This window comes from Cynara cardunculus (genome assembly GCF_001531365.2).
Source record: "Cynara cardunculus var. scolymus isolate 2C chromosome LG 2, CcrdV1, whole genome shotgun sequence".
In the NCBI taxonomy this organism is placed as follows: Eukaryota; Viridiplantae; Streptophyta; class Magnoliopsida; order Asterales; family Asteraceae; genus Cynara; species Cynara cardunculus.
In genome coordinates, this window is record NC_037529.1 from 63,095,179 (window position 1) to 63,104,153 (window position 8,975).

The following is an 8,975-nucleotide window of genomic DNA, read 5'->3' on the forward strand; positions in this document are numbered from 1 at the left end:
ATTGCTCGACAATTTTTTTATTTTACCAAGTACATCTCCTTGTGGTGCACCGATATTGTTTGTAAAGAAGAAAGACGAATCGATAAGGATGTGTATCAATTACCGTGAGTTGAATAAGTTGACAATCAAAAACAAGTATCCACTCCCAAGAATTGATGATTTATTTGATCAATTGATTGAGGATAATTACTTTTGAAGATTGACTTAAGATCCGGTTATCATCAACTAAATATACGAGAAGATGATGTGTTGAAAATGGCATTTTGTACACGCTATGGTCACTACGTGTTCCTAGTAATGTCGTTTGGACTTACAAATGCACCAGCGATATTCATGAACATGATGAATAGGGTGTGCCATCCATATCTCGATAAATTTATTATTGGTTTTATTGATGATATATTGATATACTCTCAATCTGAGGAAGAACACGCGAACCATTTGCGTCTGCTTTTAGAGTTATTGATGCGAGAGAAATTGTATGCAAAGATGTCGAAATGTGAGTTCCGGCTACGAGAAGTCCAATTTCTAGGCCACGACATTTCTGATGCAGGTTTTAAACTAGATCTACTAATAGAAGCCATCGAGAAGTGGGAAGCACCGCAAACGCCAACAGAAATCCGGAGTTTCTTTGGATTGACAGGCTATTATCGAAAGTTTATACATGACTTTTCTCGTATTGCTACACTGTTGACCAGACTGACGAAAAAGAATTTGAAATTAGAGTGGAAAAAGATACAAGTCGAAGCCTTCCAAATGTTGAAAGATAAGTTATGCAGCACGAAGATTCTATCCTTACCAGACTGTACGGAAGATTTTGTGGTCTATAGTGATGCTTTGAATTGGGTTTGGATTGCATGTTGATGCAATGTGGAAAGGTTATCGCTTATGCCTCGAGGAAGTTAAAAGATCATGAAAAGAAATATCCTACTCACGACATGGAGCTGGAAGCCGTAATCTTTGCTTTGAAGATCTGGAGACATTAACTATATGGAACTAAGTGTCAAATTTTTACCGATCATAAAAGTTTGCAGCATTTGTTCCATCAGCGAGAATTGAATATGCACCAAAGGCGATGGTTGGAATTGGTTAGTGATTATGATTGTGAGATCTTGTATCATCCAGGCAAGGCTAATGTGGTAGCTGACGCGTTGAGCCGTAAAGAAAAAGGGTGATACGATTAAAGCTACGGCCTTAAGGGTGGAATTGTTACTGAGCAATCACGAGGAATTACAAAGTTTTCAAAGTGAAGTGTGAAAGAAGATAAGATCAAGCAAGAGCAACTCGGTGATCTATTGACTGAGTTAGTAAAAGACAGTCGAGAATTGTTGTGTTTTAGAAATAGAGTCTAGGTGCCAATCTCATAGAGTAATATTGAGCGAAGCTCATAAATCTCGTTTTCCATTCACCTGGGTACGAATAAAATGTATCGAGATGTGAAAAAATTATACTAGTGGCCGGGAATGAGAAATATATAGCAAGACATGTTGAGCAGTGTATGACTTGCCTACAAGTGAAGATAGAGGATCAGCGACTCTAGAATAAGTTGCAGTTGTTAGGAATTCTAGTTTGGAAATGAGATCACATTATTATGGATTTCATAACCAAGCTACCTAGAACACCGAAAGGCTTTGATGCTATATGGGTTTTAGTGGATCGATTATCTAAGTCTGCTCATTTCTTACTAAAGAAAGAATCGTATTCTATGGATCGACTAGCGAAAATGTATATTGATGAAGTGGTAACATGTCACGGTGTTCCATTGTTGATTATTTCTAATGGAAACACTCAATTCACATCTATGTTTTAGAAGAGTTTCCAAAGAGAAATGGGTTCACAGATAAAGTTAAATATGGCTTATCATCCGTAGATCGATGGACAAAGTGAATAAACGATCTAGAAGCTCGAAGATATGCTACGGGCATGTGTTATTGATTTTGGAAGATCGTGGGATAGCCATTTACCTATGATTGAGTTTGCCTATAACAATAGTTATCATTCAAGTATTTAGGCAGCACCTTTTGAAGTATTCTACGAACGAAAGTGTCGAACAATGTTGTGTTGGAACGAAGTGGGCAAGATCCAATTGGTTGGACCTAATATAGTTCAGCTGACGACGGATAAGATTAATCAAATTCGTGAACGAATGAAAGTAGTCCAAGATCGGCAGAAAAGTTACACTGATAAGCATCGTAAGTCGATTGAGTTTCAAATTGGTGATGGGATAATATTAAAAGTATCACCCTGGAAATGAGTTGTCCGTTTTAGAAATAAAGGTAAGTTGAGTCCAAGGTACATTGGACCGTTCTCTATCATTGAACGAGTCGAAGAAGTGGCGTGCAAACTAGAACTTCCTATAGAGTTAAGTGATATTCATAACACTTCTCATGTATCAAATCTAAGGAAGTGTCTAGCAAATCCAGAAGAAGCTGTGCCACTACCAAAAATCAAAATTGATGAAAAGTTGTGTTTTGAAGAGACTCATGAAGCCATTACCGACTTCAAAGTAAAAACGTTGATAAATAAAGAGATTAGACTAGTGAAAGTGCAATGGCGATATCATAAGAGGCCAGGAGCCACCTCGGAACCCGAGTCTGAGATGAGAGGATATTGTAATGTTCGGTTTTAGATTTATATTGATCGGGTTTCGAAATTAATAACGACGAAAAGTTCAGGGGTAAAATATTATAGTTGATGGAAGGTGAGGGACCAAAGGTGAAGTAATGGTCACCTACTTGTGTTATAAAATGTTTGGTCCAATAGCATGAATAGATTTTTGGTTTTCAGTAAGGTATTCATGTGGGGGGGGGAGGTAGGGTGCATGCCCATGCACCGCCTTACACCTCCTCTCCTTAGAATATATATATATATATATATATATATATAGGGGTCTAATCAAATGAGAACTAGATAGTTTGTGGTAACTGTGAGGTCCAATATGAGTTGATCATTTTGAATAATTAATGTTATTTACTAAAATAAAATAAAGGGTAAATTGGTAAATATATATTATAAAAACACCTAAATCGAAACCTAAATCCTTTCATCTTCTTCCAAAAACCACACCACCGCCTGCATATGTATATACACTCACACCAACATCCTTTCATCTTCAAATTACCTTCAAAACAAATAAAAATCAAAGAAAGATCACAGGTCATAGAAAATAATCAAAGCATTTGAATCCATGGATGCTTCTTTCGATCACCATGAACTTGGCTTAGCTTCCTTGAAAATCGGACTTAAACTCGATGAAGAAGGTGAGTATCCAGAAAAAGTTTTCGATTACGCCAATAAATCTTTAAAAATCTTGGATGAAATCGACAATGGTTTGTCTTTACCACTTGGTATGAACTTACAATTGTTGGGTTCTGCTTGTTATTGCTTAAATAGGTTTAATGAAAGTTTAGGGTATCTTAATAGAGCCAATAGGATATTGGGAAAACTAGAGGAAACTATATGTGATAATGATTTCAAAATCAAACATGTTTTACATGTTGTTCATCTTAATTTGGCAAACACCAAGAATGCAATGGGTAGAAGAGAAAATGCAATTGGTAATTTAAAAAAATGTTTAGAGATTAAAGAGGTTACATTAGAGAAAGACAGTGGAGAGCTCGGAAATGCGTATCAGGAATGGCGGAAGCTTTCGTTGCACTTTTGACCTTTAACGAAGCGTTGCCATATTGTATGAAAGCCATCGAGATTCACAAGATTCAATTAGGAAGTAATTCTGTTGAAGTTCCACATGATAGACGGTTATTTGGTGTTATTTAAACCGGATTAGAAGAGCACGGGAAGGCGTTGAAACAGAACCAATTATCCCAAAAAGTTTTGAAGAACTGGGTTCGTACTTCTGACTTGCTTCGTGCTGAGATAGATGCAACCAATATGCAAATAGCGTTAGGTAAGTTTGATGAAGCGATCAATACGTTAAAGGGTGTGGTTTTGCTGACGGATAAAGAGAGTGAAGAACGAGCTATGATTTTTGTATCGATCGCAAAAGCGTTGTGTAATCAAGAAAAGTTCCAAGAGATGAAACGGTGTTTACAGATGGCTTGTGGGATTCTAGATAAGAAAGAAAAGTCGTCACCTTTAGAAGTATCTGAAGCGTATATGGAGATATCGATTCAGTATGTGACAATGAACGAATTCAAGACTGCAATTTCTTTGTTAAAAAGAGCACAAGCGATGCTTGAAAAGATATCAGAAGAGCAACATTCAGTCGGACGTGCTTCAGCTAGAATTGGATGGCTACTTTTGTTAACGGGTAAGGTGCAAGAATCGGTGTCGTATTTGGAAGATGCAACTGAAAGATTGAAGAAAATTTTTGGTTCTAAGCATTTTGGAGTTTGATATGTGTATAATAATTTGGGTAAAGCATATCTAGAACTCGATAGGCCGCAATCCGCAGCACAAGCTTTTGCATTGGCAAAGGATATTATGGACACTTCTCTTTGGGTCATTTACATGATTTGATTCAAGCTGAAAGCAACCTACAATGAAGATCTAGACAACATGTCCAAACATTATCCGGTAAATACAACCCTGCTTATATTATAGTTGACATATTGTGGCAAGGTCTTTATGGAAACAACCACTCTATTCTTGAGGTAGCGTTTTACGAAATATATTACAGTGTGTACTTTCGATGTTTTTCAAGGTGTATCACAATGTATTTTTGTTATTTTATAAAGTGTATCATAGTGTATCAGGTAATGTTATTTTATGAACTGTATCACAATATGCATTTTCATTATTTTCCTTGTTTTATAAAGGTGTATCACAATGGATTTGATTTTGTTTTAAGGTTTGAGTTGGTATCATAGTTGGTATCACAATGATATCACAGTATATCACAATGGGTATCACATGTGTATCTTTGTGATTACTTGGTACCTGCCGGAATAATGTTCACCGGAGGCCGGAGATTGGAGGTCGGAGAGAGGAGGTCGGAAAGAGGAGTTTTTTAAAAATACCTAAAATGCCCTCTAATTATAATTTTAACTCAAACTACCATAATTACTAATTTTCTTATTTATCCGTTGACTTGTGGTTGGGATTAGACCTCACAGTTACCACAAACTAATCAGTTCTCCCTTGAATGGGCCCCTATATATATATATATATATATATATATATATATATATATATATATATATACTAGTTNTATATATACTAGTTGTGTACCCGCGCAATGCGGCGGGAGCTATGAATTTTAACGATTTTAAAGTTTCACTGGTTTTATTAGAGAATATTTTACGATGATATAAGTTACACTTGATTTAGGCAAGTAGTTATCGACAATTTTTGATACTTACCGTTTAGGTTTTGAAGCTTCTGACCACTGCACCTCGTAAAAGGGCACGACCCCCTTGACTCTGACATTCAGTGATCCCGGGTGCTAATTAACTTATACAAAAGTGCTTTCCGCCGCTCTTAGTTCGTATCACAACTTAACTATAACCCCTTTAGTCTTGTGTAAATCTTGACCAAACGGCCAATGATTACTAAATTAAACAATGGTCTCATGTTAGACATAGTGAATGTAGAAAATATTTGAACTTCAACTAAAAAAGAAATCGGATATTTTTCGATTACATAATAACGATAACTGAGTGTTTAGAAGCTCAGATCTCCTAAACCCATCAATTGGCACAAACCATTGAACGGTTGGCTTTGCATTATTGCATACACATTGTGCCGATACGATCAGCGATCTCATCCCACGAGTGACTATCGATTTCGATTCCACTCTGCAAGCTCTTCCCATGAGTAACTATCTATTCCGACTTGTGGACTCGCATGAGAATGTCCGTAACAGTAGATATTTGCTTCTGTGGCGGCAGTGGCAGCGGAGATAGCTAGATGAGAGTAGACTTTAAAGTTGGGAGTTTGGCCAGTAAATGTTGAAAAATTTCTTTAAACTGAGAAGCATCTGTAAAATAATAGCCTCGATCATGGCCACTATATACCACAAATGTTGAGATATACCTTAGAAGTAGTGTAAGCATCCATTCCTCGGGTCATAACAGCAGCAGAAACCACCATATCAACAGATGAATAGCAAATAAGCCAATACATTCAAAGTTTGGCAAAGACTCCACATGACCAAAGGAGCAGAGGTCTGATCTGTTTAGGCAATTACATAAGTCAGTCTAAACCAGAACAAGAAAGAAACAGTGAACCATTTTCCAAAACACAACCCTCCCACCAAAATTAGACTATACACCAAGACAGCTGCACAAGATTGTAAAGGATATATTGGCCAATATTGAGACTTATATTAATACCACAACACCACAACATATTGGCCAAACTGTGCAATATTTATTCCATCACCTCAAATCATTCACAGTCCCAATCACCTCAAATCATTCCCAATACACTGCCATAAAATATATATGATATGTGATGAAAAAAATGGTAATATTTAACAAAGAAAAAATTGAAACATTTTTGAGGTGATATGTTGTTTTTTTGTTATTTGAGTTTGCAAACCCTGCGAAAGTCTTTAAGACCAAACCTATGTCATGGTCAACAAACCAAAATAATAGATAAGCAAATGCAAGTCACCAACTCAAAAAATCTGTACATTATGCTTACAGTATAAAAATATGCAAATAATTTCAGTCTAAGACAACCATCCATATCTGTGGTGAAATCAATCATAAAAAGGGTAAACTTGAAATTGATTATTACACAAACAATTAATTCCAAACACGCTTGATAGTGTTAATCCAAATTTTCGTTTTGAAAAATCACATTGATTAGTCAACAGCCGGGTTTTTTGTATAGTTTTTCATATTCAATAATTATTGATACTGTAATAACCATTTATATAGAAAACTAAAACTAAGAAGCAATCGATACAGAAAAGGCAAATTTAGAAAAATGGAACTAACCGATTTCAGTAGCAATCAATAGAAAAACCAATTCCAACCAAATCACAAAGAGAGGCCGTTTTCAGTGTGGAAAGGAGCAGGACTGAAAAATGTGTTGGGTCTGTGAAGAAACAATTAGCAGGGTAATTGAATAATAACAATGAAAGGGGATAAGTAACAGGAAAATAAAATGTTCCAAGATTTCCAAATCTAAGAACAAATACAAAATTGATACATAAAAATTAAATCGGTATAGAAAAGTGGCATAAAATAAAAAATGACCATCTTCATCAATGTGTAAGATATGCTACACACATGACGCAGGAATAAAGTTGTGCATATATACCACAAGCTGGGAGTCCATAAGACTACTTTATAGGCACACCAGCATGTTGGCAGAGACCACGAATCTTACCTGGTAAGGGCAAAGGCAAGGATCGGGAGTCTTACTCGGTAAGTGTGGCAACGAATCTTACCATGATTAACATTTACCGGGTAAATTGTTGCATATGATACTGTTTTGATGGACTAAAATCACACCCGGTAAGTAAGTGATAGAGTTGATTTTGCCAGTAAGCACTTACTTGGGTAAGTGTCGGTAAACAACTCCTAATATATATATATATATATATATATATATATATATATGCAAAAAAAGACGACCATAGATTCGAAACCCAATCTCCTGTCAAAGCCCACAAATGATGAACAACATTTAAATCAAAGTTTGACCCATAAAAGAACATGTGAAAAAGATATGAAAACCATGCAATTCTAAGAAACTGTGTAAACCAAAATCGACCAATAAGAAAATTCCATTCTTTTTTAATTAAATTTAATCAATAAGGGTATTTCGGTTATTTTCATTATTTTTTTTTGATAAATAAGGAATTTATTAAGGTATATTAAATAAAGAAATTTAATAATGGAAATTATATAAATGGTAAGATTTAAAGATTTTAATATATTATAATATTAAAAATTGATTTTTTTTTGTTATTCAATGAATCTGGAAAGTTTTATGAAGATTATAGTTTGTTATGGAATGAATTCTTGATTTGAGGTTGGAGGTTGGAGAAAAAAAATCAATGGTCATAAAACTGTTTCAATGTGAAAAGGTTTCATTGTACAATGGTATATTTGCTACGTCTATGCATATTTTACATTTTAATGAAATAGGTGCTTTGTGATTGAAGTTTCATGGTGATCCATGTTTCTTTGTGTGTGAAGTTGATCCGTTTAATTGGTAGGATGAAACCGGTGTATAATATTTTAATGTTCATATGAAAAGGTTTCATTATGATGAAACGGATGCATAGTATATTACTTTTCATAATGAAAATGTTTCATTATGATGAAACAGGTGCATAATATATTTTGTTCTTTATGGAATTAATGTTCATATGATAAGGTTTCATTATAAAACGGTTTATTTGCTTCTTCTATTCATATTGTACATGTTCATGCACTCGTTTCATGATGGTGAAACATATTCATGTTCAAATTTTATGGTGATCCATGTTGCGTTGTGTGTGATGAGGATCCGTTTAGTTGGAAGCATGACAATGAAACGAGTTCATGTGCGATTGGTTAATGATTGTTGAACTCGTTTAGTTGCCAACCACGTTGCAGGATTACGTAGGGGGTCCGTTCAGTGGATGTAACGTCTTAATGACAATGAAACGGGTTCATATCAATAAATATGGCATACATCCAATATTGCCGACCATTTTTCTTGAATATACTGATGATCGATGTTTTTGGTAACACTATATTCGAAAATGGAGAAAGAGTACCTTCGCCTGATTCTCAGGGATGCATGCGATGAAGACGGGATTGAATCGGAAAAAGAATCGAGAAGGAGTTACAAAATGTTAACTTTGTTTACCAATTTTTCCCTTAGTATTGAAATAAAATAAAATTTTAATATTTTTTAATTTTTAATTTCCTAAAATAAAGTAAACTAATCTTAGCCATTGATCAAGAAAATGGATGGATGAGATTGGTTTACACAAATGGGGCAAGTTTTTATTTGAACGCTCCTATATATATATATATATATATATATATATATATATATATATATATATA

At 34.9% G+C, this 8,975-nt stretch overlaps 1 pseudogene; it reads left to right on the plus strand.

Annotated features, from left to right (window-relative positions):
- Window positions 1-489: 489 nt before the first annotated feature.
- LOC112506275 lies at window positions 490-4,479 on the plus strand (annotated as a pseudogene).
- Window positions 4,480-8,975: the final 4,496 nt, after the last annotated feature.